We start from the raw sequence: 20,922 nt of genomic DNA on the forward strand, positions 1-20,922 counted from the left end.
ACTTATGAGAGAACAGATGACACAAAGCCGTCTCACATCATGCGTTCGACAACAGCCGAATTCTATGCCATACTGTTCACCTTAAACTTTATATGCTAACAACCTCGTCCACTGGAATGGGCCATCATCAATTATCTCAAGCGCCACTGCTTAGCGTCAACTACAGAAATACACAGCTGAAATTAACATGCTTTAGTGTGAAGTGCAGGCGATATACACAAAGGCGGCATAACTTCAAGAAATTTCATTGCACTCAGTTCCTTGCCATTGTGGCATTCCTACAGCAACAAAGTCGTCGATAACATACCCCGTACGGTCCTCATTGAATATGTTTCATTCCATTTTTCAATGTGATGCGCGCATCACTTTACGTGAAACGTCAGTCGAATATGATCGGTCCAAGACGTTGCGCAAAATACGCGTCTAGTTAACACTGAAGCGAAAACACAATATTGTATTCAGCTAAAGGCCAGCCGGTTCGTCAAAATAGTAAATTATGTGCCAGGCACCATCATTGATGATTCTCAATGACAACTTTCCTGGGCGACCATGCTAAGTATCTCCATGTTATCCCGTGATCCACGGTAAACCTTATCGACAAAGGGAATAAAGAACAGTGCGAAGGATAGAACCGAAAAAGTGACGAACGTCGTCAATACTTTGGTTCTGTCTTTGGCGCTGCTTTTTTTATTCCTTTCGTCATGAACCAACAAGCCCAATTCAGCACACTCCTTACCGGACCATCAGCTGAGCCACAACGCGGTACCTATTCAAGACGTGGGAGTGTGACTACATCTGAACTGTGATATGATGTTACATACAGCCCTGGACAAGTATATCAATATGACGTCATGGTGCTAAGCCAAGGTACAGGACTTTTCGAAAAGCGATTCAGTGAATACCATGCCATGCATGCGCGCGCCCCGTGCAAGAGTTTACAATGATGGCATGAGCGTTCTTGAACCGTGAGCTAGAGCACGCCATGTGCACGCGTTGGTGATGATATAATGGCGCCAGCCTTCCTCACACCGATCCCTTTATATCTCCTTTATATCTAGTTGACATCATCACGAGTGCTCTACAATCGCCCCAATTTCACTCTCTCGACCACGACACTTACCGTTCCTCCTTTTGTCTACCCGTCCATACATCCTGAGGCGTTCTCTACCTACAGAGGGAGCCACATCAGACATGCAAAGTGGGCGAAGTAGCTAAAAAAAAGCTTTCCTTTTAATAAGGAGACTGTGTCTAAGCACTACGCACACAAAGTTCTCCCTTCCTGTTGTAGGCAGTGTCCAGAGCCACGCGTGCTCTTTCTGGAAGAACATACTCAAAATGTTTAGGTGTCGTGCACTTAGTCATACCTATAAAAGATTTGAGTGAGAAATTGTGCACTCTAGACAAAAGTGCATCCGCATATGCAAAAAAAAAAAAAGAAACACGGAAGAAAAATTTACTCACCATCCCGCTCCTGCGAAAGTGGATGTCCAGCGAAGCTATTGAACACCACCACTACACCACTACAACTCCTGAGGAGGGTATGCGATTCTTTACTGCTTCAGAGTAATGGTAATCCAGATTATTGGTAGTAATGGGAGATAATGGTAAATTTAACAGCACGCCGCGGCTCGTCCTATTGCCGCTTCTTTTTCCCTTTGCCGCTCCTCGTATTCACGCTGCTCCTTGGGAGTCCTAACTATGCGTTGCATACCCGCAACGGTGCTGCAACAACAGTGAAATAAGTGGCTAGCGTGGTTCTTTTATATACGAAAGGCTAGTGACGTCACTCCCCACGTCGGAAGTTGCCGTCGCCACGACAGCTTGCGCAACAGTAATCTCTACTGGGAAACGCACGTGGGGAGCGCTGTATGTGCCTCGTATTGTTATCAAGAGCGCCGTATCATTGATCATGTGGTTTGAATGCTTGTTTTATACTTGCTCTTTATTGAAACGAATGCAATGCTGTATGTTGTATGCGTGATTCCAAAGAATGTATCCATTTGTCGCTCAACTTTGCAGGGTGCTTGAAGCCTGCTTCACCTCCGCCGCGTGTCGGCCCGTTATATCACTATATACTTCCGGGAACCGCTCACATTTTTGCCCCCGGACACGAAAAAAGACACGAGAGGCTAACGGCTTCGCTGTAAAACAGTGGAGTCATGGCAACAACTGGACACTCGCACGCGCAGCTGTCGAGACATTGCAATCATCACTTTCCAAGTATTTTTTTTTTATTATTCAGTAATTTTTCTATCGGACGACTGTACCATAAGATGACCAGATAAGCTTCGTTAGGTTGCACATTCTTGTAAATCAATAGATATTAAGTGAGACAAAATAATGACTGGACCCATACGACGCGCTTTAAAATGTTCGTGCCTCGACTTCGCGTTGTGAAATTATTTCAACCTTGGTTTTTTTGTACCAGCGAAATGACTTTAAACATCGATTTATCATCTGCCCTCTTTAAGGTGGCCCGAAATAACTTTGTGACCACCGATGTAGCTGCTACAAGTCTTACGCCGGTATAAGTATACAGCGCATTTCAGCCTCGAACGGCTTTTCCGACCAACTGCCGCATCAAATGAGATGTTCGCTCGGCGATAAAGTTCAGAAAGTGTCATCGCAATGAAGTATTCGATATCTCGGCACTTATCGTGGCTGAGCTACGAGGAAGAGATTCAGCAAGCCTCGACACAAACCGGTGACGTCAAACAACGCAATCTTCTACTTTTCAGAGTCTTCAGAAAGCCCGCTTTTCTCGGTTTCAAAGCTCTTTGCCACCGATCGACCCACTGTGTCGCCGGATCAGTCGCGCCAGTCTGCGCCGGGCCGGCATCGCCAGCCTTGCACGCAATGCCGTAATGAGGCGCCGTAGATTGTCCCGACGCGGGCCCGTCCTTCGACATATACTTCCGCAACGAGGAGACCTGCTGTTCCAAACGGTGATCGGCTGCACGATAGACGGTCGCAGTTCAGCTGTGCGCACGACACCGCTACATATACTGGCACGGTGGTGGTCGGAAGGCAACGCCGCTGCTCGTTTCTGGCACCGGCGTTATAATAGAAGGGCTGCGTCGAGATTCTATGTTTTCTTCTATTTCTATCTCCTACGAATTCCGGGCGTCTTGATCCCAGCGCAATTTCTTCCTTACTTCTTACTTAGGTCGAGTAATGTTCTTTTCTGTTCCTGGCTTTTGCCGCTGACTGGCAAACGCGTTCAATAATAGAAATTGATCCACGCGGTGGGTGAGGTGAGCCATTGCGTGGCCGTGTCTCTTTCGGATCGTTGAGGCGGGACGCGGACGAGACAATGGGAAGAAAAGAGCAAGATACAAGAAAAATAACGGCTCAAAAAATGGGAGACGCAAGCGATGGGCACATTCTAAGGAAGTTTTCTCGATATCCGATATTGACGGAACGCTCTGGGCTCTTCTGCGCGCGGCGAAGCATCGTGCGCTTTTGATAAAGCAACAACAACAACAACAAAATAAAATAAACACAGAACATGAGTTCCCTCTCTACCTCACCCTTCCCCAGCTCCCACTGTGTCTGGTTAACAGCACTGACACTATTTTTCTTAAACGTATTTTAAGAAAAGCCTATTACACTATCGATGACGCGAGAAAAGGCTGAATTATTGACGGGCCTGAAATTGCTGAAGGACGACGTTGCGGAGCTTTTGTAACATTGACCTGAAAGTGGAGCAGCTTCAGTAAGGTGCCATCAAGCTTGTGTGGCTGTCCACCTGAAAAAATATCTAAATGTGTGCGAAGTTGCATGTTCAGCCGGCCTCAAAAGTTTATGGAATACTGAATTTGCAATATAGCTTCGCACCCCCGAATCATGAACACGTACTTAGCCTCTAAATTAAAGTCTCAGTCTGTAGTAGCCTTTGCGACCTACACAGAGATTAATGTCTAGAAGCTATAGGCTTTAACAGAGCAGCAATTCGCATTTGTCTCGGCAGCCTTCTCCCGAAAACATTTTTCGCCAACTGGACTTACGTATGTCGTGGTGGCGGCTGCTTAATGATGCTTTTAGACCATCCAATTAGGCCCTGTTATGTTTCTACTATTTTATATTGACATTTTCTGACGATACATCGCACTCCATCCATCCATCTATCCATCACACTCCATCCATCACACTCCATCCATCCATCACACTCCATCCATCCATCGCACTCCATCCATCCATCGCACTCCATCCATCCATCGCACTCCATCCATCCATCCATCCATTGTTCTTGCGCTTACTTAGGTGAATGGGTTGACGACGCAGGTATTGGATTTCTTTCTAGCTGATGGTGTAAATCGTCATAAAGGACAAAATTGTTAACTCGCACGTCTATTTTTTTCTTTGATGAAAACACTGACGCAACACAAACTACGAGTTATTGTTAGAGCCTCACAAGACGACGCAACCGCGCTACCATGCATCGTTGTCAATGTCTCCGGTAGCCCGGTATTTCATGAAGGGCAATGCTATTACGGACAAGCTAAAATTCCGTATAGTTAGGTGAGCTCTGTGGTCCGTAAAGGACGGTTTCATGGTAACACAGAGCGGTGTTAGGGCACCCCTCCATTTAGACAGACGAATTCAACACTGGTCCCAGCGCACCATGACATACTTTTGAATCGACCCTCACATTTCCTTAGCAGTCGCGGCTGGAAATACAAGTTAAGTTATTTCGCACACTTACCAACCATCCCCAATTTTGGATGGCGTACGCTCTCGCTAGACAACATCCGTGTGCCTTCGTGCGCGGGTGTGGTTCTGAAGAAACTGCCTAGAATTTCGTGCTGCGGTAATATGTTCAAATTCTCTGGAGGATCACTCAGCACAACACTGGGCAAGCTTGACAACCACCCCCTTACGGCGAAAAGAATTCCACCCTGATCACCGCTGACGTCGGCCTGAGTTTCTCTTAAATCGCTAGTGCATTTGTGTGTGCGGGCGCGCGTGTGTTTCTGTAATCATCGGAATGGAAAACTGTAGTCGTTGCCAGTTGAGTTCGTGGGGCTTGTGCGGACCGATTTGTTTTTTTGTATTCTCTTGTTTTATCCTCCCTTTTTTCCATCCTTTTCCCCAATTCAGGGGAGCCAAGCGTACGCCTAATCCGGTTTGGCTCTCTACCCTTCGTCTCACTCTTAATTTATCTCTCTCTCTCTCTCTCTGAGGATCCTGCGATTTCTTCTTGACTTGTAGCGTGACATTTCATCAAAAAAAAAAAGAGCTTTTACTTTAATTACGCGTCAAAGGACACGTGAATAAGAAAAGACACGGATGCCAAAAGGTGTGCGATCACAGTACTTTCGCCTGCACCCTAAATATCTGATTATACGGCCGCGCTGCTAATTTGCTTTCCCGAAGCAGCAAATTAAGTGTGCTGCACGGGTTCTTGAACAAACTACTAGCTTCCTTTATAGATGCACAGAAATAGTGCGTGGTTCTAGGAGCTAATAATATCAAATAAGGCATCATAAACGCGCACTTGTGCTTGTTCAACGCTGTCTATTCGTTCCTACGCTGGCATTTACGGCGGAGCGAGCAACGTAAACTGACGTATAATGCGTAGTGCTTACAGAGCATGCCGCCAAAGCGTCAGCTGTTTTTATTTTTTCTTCTCTGTCGTAACACTGAACACACGCAACCCTACATTGTTATTAGAAGTGATTTGTTCCTAGCTATTGCCCGAAAAAAAAAAAAAAGAACGACGCAACGAACTTTGTCGAAGTGGCCTGGCGTATTAGCACCGGGGAACGCCCCAGTAATAATGTCACATTTTGTCTCCGCCAATAGGAAACACCCACCACAAACGCAGTAGAATACGTAAATATTGCATCTTCGAAGTTCCTTCATTGCAGCCTTCAGCAGAGACAACGCCCGCCACCAATAATCGTGTCAGAAAGCTTTGTGTTAATGCTCTCTTCTCTGCTTTCCTTGATTGCGGTGTGTGTGTGTGTGTGTGTGTGTGTGTGTGTGTGTGTGTGTGTGTGTGTGTGTGTGTGTGTGTGTGTGTGTGTGTGTGTGTGTGTGTGTGTGTGTGTGTGTGTGTGTGTGTGTGTGTGTGTGTGTGTGTGTGTGTGTGTGTGTGTGTGTGTGTGTGTGTGTGTGTGTGTGTGTGTGTGTGTGTGTGTGTGTGTGTGTGTGTGTGTGTGTGTGTGTGTGTGTGTGTGTGTGTGTGTGTGTGTGTGTGTGTGTGTGTGTGTGTGTGTGTGTGTGTGTGTGTGTGTGTGTGTGTGTGTGTGTGTGTGTGTGTGTGTGTGTGTGTGTGTGTGTGTGTGTGTGTGTGTGTGTGTGTGTGTGTGTGTGTGTGTGTGTGTGTGTGTGTGTGTGTGTGTGTGTGTGTGTGTGTGTGTGTGTGTGTGTGTGTGTGTGTGTGTGTGTGTGTGTGTGTGTGTGTGTGTGTGTGTGTGTGTGTGTGTGTGTGTGTGTGTGTGTGTGTGTGTGTGTGTGTGTGTGTGTGTGTGTGTGTGTGTGTGTGTGTGTGTGTGTGTGTGTGTGTGTGTGTGTGTGTGTGTGTGTGTGTGTGTGTGTGTGTGTGTGTGTGTGTGTGTGTGTGTGTGTGTGTGTGTGTGTGTGTGTGTGTGTGTGTGTGTGTGTGTGTGTGTGTGTGTGTGTGTGTGTGTGTGTGTGTGTGTGTGTGTGTGTGTGTGTGTGTGTGTGTGTGTGTGTGTGTGTGTGTGTGTGTGTGTGTGTGTGTGTGTGTGTGTGTGTGTGTGTGTGTGTGTGTGTGTGTGTGTGTGTGTGTGTGTGTGTGTGTGTGTGTGTGTGTGTGTGTGTGTGTGTGTGTGTGTGTGTGTGTGTGTGTGTGTGTGTGTGTGTGTGTGTGTGTGTGTGTGTGTGTGTGTGTGTGTGTGTGTGTGTGTGTGTTGAGCAACAGATAGCTGTATCAGGAGTTTTTCATGTTGCTTTACAATTTTCTCGTTAACACTTTTCATCGAATTATAACGTTAGAGAGTTGCATTAATTAATTAAAGGTGATTATGTAATTAGGCGCAATGCAACAAAGAACAGTCTGATTATCTCCAAGCTACGGCGAACAACATTACCTTGGTTCTGTCCAGCTACGTGATATTGCATATCATAGTAGCACTAATCCTTATTGTGATAACATGTAGCAGCTTAAAAAGAGTGGAGCCCTTACGACTTGAATTTCCGCGCACCACGAGGGAAGACAATTTTTGTGAGCGACTAATGGAAATGATTTGCCACGATCCGTTAACGTTACCCAGCATCGTATGTCCAATGTCAGACCCTTCAAAACAGCGGTGGATTTTGGATTTAATGTTCAAATACCTGTCAGAAATTGGTCTAATTGGAAAGCCTCAAAGATTCACCGTTTCATACAGTAAAGCATAAATTTACCCACCATTGCACCCGTAAATATTAGTATCAGGTCCACTTGCACATTACATATCTATTTTTATTCTTCTTTTATGCGCTCTCCTCTAGAGCCTTATTCATCCCTTTCCCCATCCCTATAAGGACTAGCATGCTAGCGGTTGTATACGTGCCATAAAAACCTGTTTTTCTAATAAAGAGCCTCTCTCTTTCCCGCATATTGTTAAATCATGGTGCATGATAGTTTAGATTTGCGCGTAACGCGAAGGTTGTTTAGTATATATATATATATATTGCGACCACGTTTATTGTCGTTCACAACGTTGTGGAACGCTAGCTATATCATGGCACTGCAAAGGCTGTCCGTAGCACGGGGCTCGCTCGCGATCATACTTCGTCCTCCACTTCAGTCGGCACACACACAGGGGCGCGTCTGCTTCAATACAATATATATATATATATATATATATATATATATATATATATATATATATATATATATATATATATATAAAAGAACAAGAGGCCCGGTATTTATTAATCATGGCATAATAAGCTAACAAAGGCACCAACGATATCACCGGGGAAATTATTTGTACTTACTAATTGAATTAAAGAAATGATAAAGAATGATAAAGTAATGGAAATTACAATGGATGAAAAAATAACTTGCTGCAGGTGGGGAACGAACCCATCTCTTCGCATTACGCGTGCGATGCTCTACCTAATGAGCTACCGCGGCCCCGCGCTCCCATCCACTTTCTGGGGTATTTAAGTGTTACTACTAGAACTAAATCAAGAAGGTAGTCCTCACGAGCTGTTATGTTCCACATCTGCCGCCAAGGTTTGTGAGTGGTGGCGCTGGCTAACATTTCAAAGGTTAATTCTATTAGTAACACATAAATACCCCAGAAAGTGGAAGGGAGAACGGTGCCATGGTAGCTCAATCGGTAGAGCCTCGCACGCGCAATGCGAAGACGTGGGATCGTTCCCTACCTGCGGCAAGTCGTGTTTTCATCCACTTTCATTCCCAATAATTTATCATTTATCTAATTTAATTAGCAAGCACAACTAATTTCCCCTGTGTTGTCCTTGGTGCCTTTGTTTGTTGGCTACTTCTGATATGATATATGTAATGCGTGTGTCTGTGCGTGCGTGCGTGCGTGTGTGTGTGAACGAGAGAAGAAGGGGAACCGAGGGGATCGATTTTGTTAATCATGACCATATAGAGCCAACAGATCATGAACCGAAGGCAAGCATCAGGGAAGTTAACTGCGGTTGAAATTGAAACGTAGAAAATTATAAAGAACGGGAAATGAAAGTGGACGAAAAGATAACGTGTCGCGGTTGGGACCGAACCCACAACGTCCACATTACGCGTGCGTTGCATTACCAACTGTGCTACGGCGACGGCTATCGAACCGTCCACTAACTTGGGCATTTATGTTTGCGGTTTGATAGCCGCCGCAATTTGATGTCGTGACGCTAATTCTTAAAATTTGTGTGCGCAGCGCCAGCGTACGGCACATGACAAACTCATGAAGTCGTTCTTCCCAGCTGTTACTGTTGCTTTGCTCTGGTAGGACTAGAAATGTTATACAGCCGGCCGACATACTTTAGCTTTGAAATATTCTTGTGCTTTTATATCCAGCTGACAATAACATGGAGCTGCATTTTTGCTGCCTCTGTGTGCTTCAGGAAATCAGTCGCGTCAGGCGCCAGCACGAAAGAGGCATGCATGCTTGAATGCCAACGCTTCCTGCGTAAAAGAACACATGTGTCTTGAGAACGCTAATTGGTACTCGAACAATTTTACTATTATTATTATTTTTTATTATTATTATTATTATTATTATTATTATTATTGAGCGTAAGTATCCGCGCAGTAATTATCCTCAGTCACCCTCATAAAAATCAGATACTCTCGTGAAAAAAAAAAAACTGGTACTGCGCCTGCATATACTTGAGCCAGATGCTTACGTACAAATATTCAGCTATGAGGGATCTAAATTGTTATATAGGTTTTTCAGGTGGCTTCAAAACTTTGAGGAATTGCTAACGATTACACAAAAATAGGCATCAAAAAAGAGCATAATGCAGTGTTTGTTGTACAGCCCGATTAGACTAATTACAAAAGAAAACATTAAGATTTAGATGAAATGAGCTCCTTTGTGCGAATGCTTTGTTTATTAGATATGCCTTGCCAATGTCTAAGCCAAATATTTGATGTAACCATAAGCAAACAAGGAATAAAGATGTAAGCAAAATCCCTCAATACGATAGCCATCATTTGGTGGTTTCGTCTGCTTTCGTGTTACAGTTCGCGAGGCGCTGGATATAACAGAGTAAAAGGCACCAGGCTGCATACTCGCATTGCAGGGAAAGTCATAGATTCAATGCCGGCGTGAAAGCGTAGTGACATGTAGAATTCTTATGCGAGTCGAGGGTGCTGAAGATCGACACCGTACCCGCTAATGCTGAATCGCACGACATGATGCTACGGCGCGAGCAAGACGTTGCCTGGCGCGTCTGGCCTCCTACGAACGCCGAGCTAGATGCCTTTAATATTCATCATGCATGGGTGGCCACCTGCCGAGAAGCAAGCGCGCACTCACGCTAGCGATTGACAGAGGTCACGCCACCGACCATGACTGGCGACTAAGGAGCGACTCACGGCGACCGATGTTCACACCGGTAAGTGCGACATGCCCGTCCCAACATCGCAAGGCGCTCACGTCTGCTCGGACCTCCATCGCTGTGTAAAATGAGCGTCAGTGTGTACAGACGTCTTGCTGCTGTGCCACTGATTCGTTCAGCACGTTTGCGTCAGCACATGTGCTACAGAAGAAAAAAAAAAAAAAACGAGCAGCGAGTGACTGACCCAGGTCAGTGGCTTTTCGACCACAGCGACCATTCGCAACCTCTGCGAGGCGCCGGTGTGAATGAGCCGTAACGGAGTGTAGCTGGAGGCGCGTACTTTTCACGCCATACGCGCGTACTTTTCAGAGCTCAGTCATATTTCTAGCCTTTAGAAGTGTTGACATCTACTCGCTATGGTCATTGCGCCGATTGTATCTCGTTTTTTTTTCCGCATCTCTTAGACGCCTTCAGCGATATGCGGAAGTTTTCACGCGCGACATTCCCACGCAGCTTGGACGCCATCAAAAAGTCTGCTGTCACTGCTATAAAGGTGCACAAGGCAAGCAGCGCATTCACTTGTGCTAACTCGTTTGTTCTTTCACTTAACATTTAAGCAGGAACTTGCGAAGTTGTTCAAGCGCAAAATATCCTAATGGCGCTGGTTTTGTCGTTATTGGAAGCAGGTTGCTTTATTTTTAGAAGGTTCATGCTTCTCGTGAGATTTCTACTCGTTCCGCATTGGAATGGGGGATTGCGATTCTTGCGGATCCACAGAAACGATTGTACACATCCTATATATCTGTCCCCAATACGACATCGAGCGCAAAGTTGTCCGGACAGCACTGAACCAGGTGGACTCTAGACCATTCTCCGCAATGAAAATCCTTGGACCCTGGACGTACGCATCGATGGCACAGAAGGCCACGAAAGCGCCCTTAAAGTACCTCAAGTCGACAGGTCTTGGGAACCATGTGTAGACTCTGTGCGAACCTTTCACTGTGCGCGAAACTGTGTTCTCTCTCCTCTCTCTCTCTTCATCCCGAGACCCCTCCCCCCAGTACAGAGTAGCAAACCGGACGCGCATCTGGTTAACCTCCCTGCCTTTACTGTATTTTGTTTCTCTCTCTCTCTCTCTCTTTACGATGATGATTTATTGGCGCTCCCTTTGGAACGGGGAAGTGACAAATAGCCATCTAGCCTGCTTGAGCTAATCAGATTTGCTATAAATCCTTTTCATTCTACCATTTTTGTGTGCATCTCCTTATTCTTTTTTCTCTTCCTCAAAACATCTCTACCTAGCTTGTACTGCTACCTATTCTTTTAAAGGGTCCAGTGGTATCACTCTCTTCGCTGCATTTTTTCCACCTATACTCTAAACGTATTTTGATTACCTAGACTGCTGAAAAGTTGGTGATTCTGCCTGCTTTAAGTCGAAGCGCTTCTGGGAGGTGTACGCTACCTACGGGTCTCACTGGGCGAATCGCTTCCCATTCCGTAAAAATGTACTGAGTGCTCTGCTTTTTTTTTCTGAAGTAGACACATCCCTCATCCTGCTGCGAATATTTGCTCGATATGTGTTTGTCCTCAGGCAATCAACTAAAGCCTGAAATAGCAAGACATTGTCCTTTGTGTTGTAGTACAGAACTTCATTTCTAATTTCTTTCTTCCTCTTCTTGTAAAGATCCATAGTCTTTTTTGTTTCCATTCATTGCATCGATTACACTGTATCTTTCTCCCACTTTCTTTTTCATGACTTCTGGTTGGTACACTTTCGATTACTCTGTATTTGATTTCCAACTTTCCTGACCTCCTCTTCCAGTCTATGTCCACGCTTTTCAGCTTCAGTTGTGCACTTTAACCGCCCACCTATTTTATCCATGTTCCTGAGTCTTCAAAACTAATTTTATTCTGCAAAAGAGGCCCAGCCAATGTCACGCTGCACTGCCTCATTTGGGGTTTTACCGTGTACGCCCAGAGCCGACCGGCGTACCCCTATATGGTTAACTTCCAACGTCGACAAAACATTCAATTTTAGATGCACATGGAAGTGCGCTGCCGCTGGTGTCTTTCTAGACACACATTCGAAAGCCATCAAGAATGGAAGCATGTGCACATTTACTGATCGCTAAATGATGAACAGCCACCTCTATACGGCAGCAGCAAGTTCAGAGTGTCTTGTGGACGACAGTAATAACAAGGCGCCCGTACTTTGCATACTTTTCAGAGTTGTATAGTCCAGCTTTCTTGCAAGCTGCTTGCCTGCGTAGCGCCAGAAGTGGTGGTGCAGCCACTGCATTGAGTAATCACTTGGTCGTGGCTCCAGTTCCTTCAATTTGTTTAAGCTAGATGGTAGCTGCGATTCGCTGGGAAAATTTTGCAATGTGCATAAGCGTGAAGTGCATGCAGAAAAGAGTTCTGTGGTGCTGTTACTATTAGAAAATGATAAAATAAAAGACGGAGTTGATAACTTGAAAATCATCGCATGTTAGTCCTGCCTTCTTGAGTTTCCTGTGTCGGTGGCACTATCCACTTCCGGTATTTTCTTGATAAAGCATTCATCGTACACACAAGGTGCTCTGCCGCATATTAACTAACTTTACATAAACTCAATCTCCAAGGTAAGTACAAGCTATGCCGCATGTCTTGCTACTATCGAAAGCAACTGCGACTTCGCAGCATCAGATAACAATAACGCATTGCAGCAAAGCGTGCTTTGACGTGCCCTGACGTCGGACAGCGACACAATAGCCCAAATTTCATCGGCAGTGTTCATATATTACAGTATTTCAAGCTGCCCCGAGATAGCGAGTAGCTAGTTGTATAATGCTTATACGAGGTTTCACGGCAAGCTCGTTAATTTCCAAAAGTAAAGTAAAACGCGGTGTCTTCTAATCCATCGATCTTCCGATAGCCTCTTTTGTGTTTTTAAAATTTTAGCACTACATATCTAATTGCTCTAGAGCTGTGCGTAGAATTGTGTCCATTACTTTGGTGACAGTTACGAACCATAGCCACTAGCTACGCCAAGCATTTCAGCAAATAGTCCAAGGGAAGCAATCCACACTCACGTAAGCTGTTTGGGCAATTTTTGTTTCGTTAAAGTGGGTACCCTGGCCCTGCTTGAGAACGCGTGCGCTCCTTGATTAGTTTCTTTTTCAGAGGGACAGTAATAAATACGACATATCTATACCCTGCTGACTGAACGAAGGTTAGCCTGAGCGCGTTTTCTTTATCGCTTCACGATAGTGCTTTTTATCGCTTAACGCGCCTAACACACTGTCAGTGAAAACTTTTATTTCGCGAAAGTTAAGGTCACCAGACAAGTTTTCGTGCTGTCAGGCAAATACAGGGATCGTGTTCTGGAAGAATCTTGCCGTTCCGTACGACACGTGGCAAATGAGCAATCAGAAAAAAAAAGTCTGCTAATGAGCTCGCTGTAGGTTTGCCTTGGCGTCTGCAATAATGCTCGCAGGAAGCTGCCCACGTCGGCCAGAGGACAGGAGTTGCGAGAGCAAGTGGAGCATGTTTCGGCTTCATTCTTTCAGATCAAAGCAAGGATTACGGCAAGGACGCACAGAGGCCGTCCAATTGGATTCCCCTAATTACCTCGCACCTCGTGCAGCTCCCTGCTGTCCCGACCTAATTAGGCAGTTCCATTGTAGTGTTATCTGACGAGTGGCACGTGCTGGTACAATTGGCTGTGCTAGCAAGTTATAAAGATGCCATTGACTTGCATACAGACCCTCCTTCCGAATGACACCGGCCCGGGCGAGTGCCACTGTAGATTAGGAGCTGGAACAACGAATTCGGGCGAGTGAGGCGATAACGTGGTCACACTTGCTCCTGTCGAATCATTTGAATATGAGGTCGAGGTACCAGACACATTGGCAGTCCAAATAGCAAGTTGTTTTCGAAGCATTGGGGACCCTTACTGATTTGAAATGAGACGATTCTGCTTTGAATGAGTGCATAGGCGCTTTAAAGCGAGACTGTATCCCTGCCTACAATATTCTGGTCATCAGGCACAAGCAAAACATTGTGGAGAGTCTACAATTGCCCGTAAACAGAAGACAACGTACGTTGCCAGCGATAGCATCAGGCTTCTGTGAAGAGATACGCATTCCCGTTTATGTGACGGCCTAATCTCTCTCTCTCTCTCTCTCTCTCTCTCTCTCTCTCTCTTTTTTTTTTTTTTTTTTTTGCTGCAACGTACAATACAGACAGGGCGACGTGTGCGAGCCGACTTTCTACGCAGATTACGTATGAATCAGGAGTGCCGGCCTCAGGTTCCAATGGGCGTGCGAACTGCACGTGAGACCCAGCATTATCCCATTAAGCATCGACATACACCTTGACGGTGATGGAAGATGGTGAACCGCCCCATTCGAGTGCTTGCGGTCGTCTATTCGGCCTTCTCATTTGTCCTCACCTCGTAAGCGCTCGGACGAAAGTGAAAGTTCGAGCTTCGTTCGTATTCCCTGGCTGTCTAAGCGCTGAGATGAGTACATAGAGAAGCATGCTAGCTCAGTACTGCGCCTGAGGTGTGCTTTTGAGACAGCATTAGGACTGGCAGCAAGCACCTCACTCATGTGACCGACGCACTACGAAGGTTTCCCTTTCATGCACGTGGGAGCTGGCACGTGTACGTCCAGTTTCATTTCTTTCTTTTTTTTTTTTTGTTCGCATATTTATGTAGTCTGTGCTTGTTTTATTTAAACGCACGTGTTTACACGTTAATGAAAGGAGGTAGCAGAGCTCGGTGCGCTCTACAGGGTATTCATGTCCCCGACGACTCATCGCTCAAAACTAGGTGACAGGTTCTGTTGTCGCCAATTTAACTCCCTTTTCTCTGCCCTTCGTGCCTTCTATAGTACATCACTTATTTTGTGTGCATGGAGAGTTCACACCACTATGACTAAAAGCATCGTATTGCAGCGCTTGATTACATAGCTGTAAGCAAGGCGGCACATCTGCGCACCTATGCGTCTGGAAATAAGCACTCGAACACATACTTGGCACAGACACCATTGTGGAAACCTGGCTATCATCGCAAATACCCAGCCGTGACAAAGGACACCCAAATCGCTTAGTTATCCGTAAGGATGGACCAACTCGAGGCGGTGCTGTAACTCAGCTTATTAAGAAATCCCTACTCTTTGTCTTGCTGCGAGAGGAATGGCTCACGGAGGCAGCAGGGGGTGTCAAGCTGTTGCCGATGGGTGGCTTAAAACCGCTTGTCTTGTTGCCAGACGTTCCAGTGGCTCAAGCTGTGTTTCGCAGTATTCTGTATGATGATTTTACCATACGCACTGATTGCTGTTACAGAAGTCATCTTTCTGGCCATAAGCTTGTAATCGCTGTACATGAATTTATGCAGACTTATGCTAAAGAGCAGTTATACTCATGGGTGTCTTCAGTTTATCTGATATCGACTGGAGCACCATGCACAACACTTCGCTGCCTTCCAATGCGCTCATTGATTTGATGCTAAATTTCTGGCTTCACCAAGTAGTATCTGCTCCTACGCGTGCACAGGGAATAGCAGATAGCATCCTCGACTTCATACTTAACACTGACATTTTCCCGCTGGAGTTAATAAACTGAGAAATTACAGAGGGCATTACAGATCATGAAATATTAGTCTTATCTGCCACTAAGGTACACTGCAGCAGCCAAAACAATTGAGTTTAGTGCCCCTAAATCTAAAAAAAAAGAAGCAGAAAATCCTACCATGCTAACCTATCTAGCGTACGTGCATCAAAAATTTTACAAAATTCATTTCAAGCTTATAATCTTCCACTGCACACGTAATTACATTCCGATCAAGAGTAAAAGAAAATCATGAAAAAGCAAGCCGTGATAACACGCAATGTAATTCTTGTCAAACATAGAATAAAATGGTTACGGTGTAACATAAAAATGAGAGTGCAAGAGAGAGATGGCGAACATTGCAGAAAAGAGCACACGAGACGCGTAGGTAGGTCATCCGTTCTGCAGTGGGTGGTCCCCTCAGTCCAGGAGTCCCGCAGCCTTAGCTGCCCTTTTCGCTCGGTTGACCAGGTTGGGTTGGTCCGTCGAGTCGGAGCTGGACAGCGCTGCCTCCCATTGCCGTGTGGTGGGGTGCGTTATGGGTGCCAGCTGCGGTTTGCTTACGCAAGCCCATACCATGTGGTAAAGCGTTGCGCATTGATCGCAGTGTGGGCATTATATATAGAAATACAGCACATGGCGCATGGCGTGGTAGAGACTCAAGTGAGTATATGTGTTTCTTTGAAGTTTCCGCGGCTTCCTCTCGCGTCAGAGCATCATGAGGTGGCGGTAGCGTTCTTCGTAAAAGGCGATAGCGTTGTAGGATGTGCATGTAGGCAAATGGTATGGGCTCGGTGTGGAACTGCTCGGCGTGGCCCTCTCGGGGCTCTCGGTGTGCATACGCTTGGGCGTAGGCATGTGACTGCTGGTTGCCGCTTAACGACTCATGCCCCGGAGTCCACATGATTTCCAGGTACACGCCAAAAAAATCCCAACTACTTCGCGCTGCTATCGAACTCAAGATGAAAAGTAAGCTTGCAAAGCAAGAATATTTTAATGACACATTGCCTGACTTTCTCAAAGACAACCCTAATCGGTTTCGGAACTTCCTTCGTTCACGCCCAGCCACTATAGATCAGCTACGTGTGAAAAAAGAGACACTCGCTAACAAGTTCAACAAACATTTTCACTTTGTCTTCACTAAAGATAACACCACACTTCCACTTATACCACTGAGCTCGTTTCTCGCTATTGATTCGATGACAATAAGAGACTCGGGAAAATTTAATCAGTTACTTGCACTCGACGTGACGAAAGCAAACGCTCCCGACAACATACCGAATGAGTTCTTGTCGAGATATGCCGACTGGGACAGTAATTGTCTTGGTCTTGCATACCGCGTCAACCTCGGCGTCAGACTTAGGTGAAGATATTAAAATTCCTGAGACTGAACCGATGTTAAGCCAGGAGATACAACCCGTCATCTAACTACAGGCCAATTTCGCTTACGAGCACGTCATCTAACATTTTGGAACACGTTAGTTTGAAACATATAGCTATATTTCTGGAAGAAAGTTTCTTAGTACGTATCCAACATGGCTTTAATAGAGGTTTACCAACAATCACTCAGTTAACAGAGGTAGTGTGCGACCTTGCTTTAAATATTAATTAGTACTAATAAATTGATCTAATATTATATTTTAGTAAAGCGTGTGATTGTGTAAGCCATACTAAAATACTTGCACAAATTACGGCTATGATTGGAGATGGACACATTACCACGTCGATAAAAAGATATTTCTATCAGACCAATCCCAATTTGTCGTCATGGAATGTATACCACCTGATGCTTTCTTCCTTACATCAGGTTTCCCACTGGGTTCATTAATTGTACCACTATAAGTTTCGATTTTTATAAATGACATTACTGATCACACTGATTGCAAAACTAATTTCTGGAGATCGCTTCATAATATATAGAGAAATAAGTAATTACGAGGATAACTTCTTGCTCAATAACACACTCGCAAAAATAGCTGAATGGTGCGATAAGCGGCCGAGACCGTCAAGACAAACAACACTGTTTTATTGACAGTGACGACACAAAAGTACCCTTTATATTTTCAACCTGTTTCTGCCACTATCTCTATTATCCCTTTCAGAGACATCATAGTCCACGACCACCAGCGAAACAGGCAACAGAGGGCTGCTGTGCACGTCGTTAACACGCCAGCTGACACACGGGCGTTGACACGTGATTGACGGACGGCCAGGTCCCTGGCCTTGTGCACAGCACTCCTTTATGCTCCATTCAACACGCTCACACACCTTCGCTCGTTGCCGCACCCACCCGCCTTACGCCCTCTCCCCTTTAGAAGAACCCCACCTATATATACTATGGCGAGGAAAGCACATGTCGCCTAGAAGAAGACAAGTCCAAAACTCTGGTAATGACACTTTAGGAGGGGGGGGGGAGGCGCGTACTCCCCCCCCCCGTCCTGTAGTCGGCGTCTATGCACCCACTAATATCAAAATTTTAGCTTACACTACGTTTGTGAAACCGCTTCTTGTGTATACTAATCTTGTAATGTTACTTTACACTAAAGCTAACATAACTAAACTGGAGAGCCTCCAGAGAAAGGAAATTCGGTTCATTCACACAAAATATAGGCGCAGTGATTCAGCTAATTTTCTCCTAACACAGTCAGGACTTGCAACAGTGGCGCTTCGAGCAAAACGAGCTCGAGTCAAATTTCCACACCGAATACTACACAGCAGGTTAAATATAGATGCCTCAGCATACACTTCCTTTTCTATATCCCGTATTGCTCGTCATAGACATCCATATACACAAAATGAGTTATTTTGCTAACGATACCTTTCAATTTTTCTTCTTCCCCCATGTTATTCGCGAGTGGAGCAATTTAGCTGCGTTGATGAGTAATGCAGTATTGCAACCTGAGTAATAATATATTAGACGATCTAATAACTTGTTAAAGAATTGGTTTTCCGTCCGTATTAATCACAATTTCCAGGTATACTATCTTTAGCTAAAATTATCCTGTTATTGCTGTGTGCGTTTTCATTGTTCTTTCTTATTTCTTTCTCTTTTTCCATGTAACATTGTTAAATTTCGTTCTAATATGTAACAAGTCTACAGAACATGCTCCTTTGTATTTTTCATATATAGTATGTGGACGCAATTATTGTTGTAAATTAAACATGACTCGTATTCATATATGTTTACACATATTTACCCGCTTCTTAGTTCATAGATAAATCAGACATCATTTATTCTGATGCTCGCCTGTTATAGTCTCGAAGTGAGATCGACAGTACAAAATTTTTAAAAATGCATAAGTATTGGCCTTCATTGACCGAGTTGTACGTTTTAAGACGCAGCACGTTCAAGTGTTATGAAATTTCATTATTATTCGACTTCTGCAATGAGTACAAAAGATTGTTTGCAGTTGTACAATCAAAGACTAAGTCTAAAAAAAATCTACACCTCAGCAAGTGACGAAGCAAGTGACGAAGCAAGTGAACATAAGGTGAGTTATGTTCACAGAACAAGTGTGCTGTCTCTTTCCTCTTCCGCCCTCATTTCATGCGCTTTTCAATCGCCCTTTAAGCCAGTGTTTCGTAAACTATGTCACAAAGTCCCAACAATTTTCATGGTAAACAGATTTTTTAATGGTGAGCCACATCCGCTAACAGTATACGCTTACTATAATTAGGCAGCGTCTGACCTTAGCAGCGGCTGCAATGTGCAAACTCCTTACTTTGTTTTACTTGACGATCCATTTGGCTAACGGAGATATTGTAATAATATAATGGAGCATAACTTTCAAATTATACTTTGGACCACTAGGTAAAGTTTGACCATTAGGCCTCCTTTTCTGCAGAAAATAAAAGCCTAGCATCCTACAATTTAGACACTTCTCTTAATTCAAGAACAACACAGCTGCCACAAACACGCCTCGAATGTTCAGCAGCATTCAGAGCAGTGATATGCTGCAGTATAAGTCCCTACTCCGAGTATCAAGAAACACATTGTGCGATTTATTTTCGCAGATTTGCAATTAAGCCTATTGGTTCGCTTCGGTTCACGTCCACGTCAATGAACCGAAAGCGGCAGCTGTCGTAGCACAGGTGTCCACAATTATTCTGTCAACCAAGCGTATCTCGAGGCCAGGTGACCAGGTAGCAATTATACACCAGTAACCAAATATATCCACAACTATCGAATGTTTCTGTGGACCAGGTAAATATTAAACGCTTTGACCTAGTTCAAGAAGCAGACTTGGAACCTCTGGACTGACATTATTAAACATACCTCGCTAAGCGATTCTACTTTCTGTAGAAGGATCGACATTTGGGCGAGTTGGTACTGGTTGAACATCTTGAAGAGACAGCGCAAGATGACAAAGACAGATGGCAGGAACACACAGGACAGCGCAGACTTTCTGTAGCTCAGAGTGAGCTTGCAGCTTCTATTCCTTTAGGCGCTGATAAATTCTGTTGATTGAAAACTTACTTTCACCACATTTGCTGCGTCTTCAGAGTCACGAAAAGCACATAGTTGCAGAATAGATGAGGAATTTCTAATTCTTTAGTCACTTTTGTCATGTGTAAAGAATGGGGACTTCGTGCGAAAGCTCACTACAGAAGTAACAAATATGAGAACAGCAACTGCGTTATATCTAGCAAGCTTTAAGAGCACCTATCCAACCACTTCAAAAAAAAAAAAAAGTTGACAGTCACGTTAGCATACTCTAAAGAAGATGAAGGCGAAACCCTGCGCGCTCGCCAGACATTCATTACCTCACTTGACATTTTCATTCTAATGTGTTGTTACTATTTATTACTTGTTTTCTCCCACCAAATGTCCTGGGCTCGAGTACCGTATTTTAACTGTACGTTGATTAACGTTGCCTTAATTAATTTTGGCGTAAAACACATCAAAGGTCATGGATTTGACTCCCACCAGAGGTCGTGCGTTCGAGTGCCTCAATTAACTATATCTTAATTACCTGCCCCTAATTAACACCAAAGGTTATACTTTTATACGTGTTATACTTTTTTGTATTCTGTGCGTGCTATATTTTAACTCTGTATAATTCCTCATCCGTTCGTATGCTCATCGCAGTCTACATCTCGGCCATTTGTGTGTGTTTGTTACTGTTCACAAAGTCATTGTGGTGCAACTTGCATTTGACTTTTACAGTGTTATGTTCATGGGTGTGTGTGCTGCGGATTTCTGACAAAATGACGTGATTTCAATTTCTGACATATTTTTTATATTATTGTTTCCGTTATGAGAAAAGGAGTAGCCGTCACCATTATCAGACGACTACGTCTCTTTCTTTTATTTCCATTTCAATAAAAAAAGAAACAGCAAAA

The sequence above is a fragment of the Dermacentor andersoni genome, chromosome 2, assembly GCF_023375885.2.
Source record: "Dermacentor andersoni chromosome 2, qqDerAnde1_hic_scaffold, whole genome shotgun sequence".
NCBI lineage: Eukaryota > Metazoa > Arthropoda > Arachnida > Ixodida > Ixodidae > Dermacentor > Dermacentor andersoni.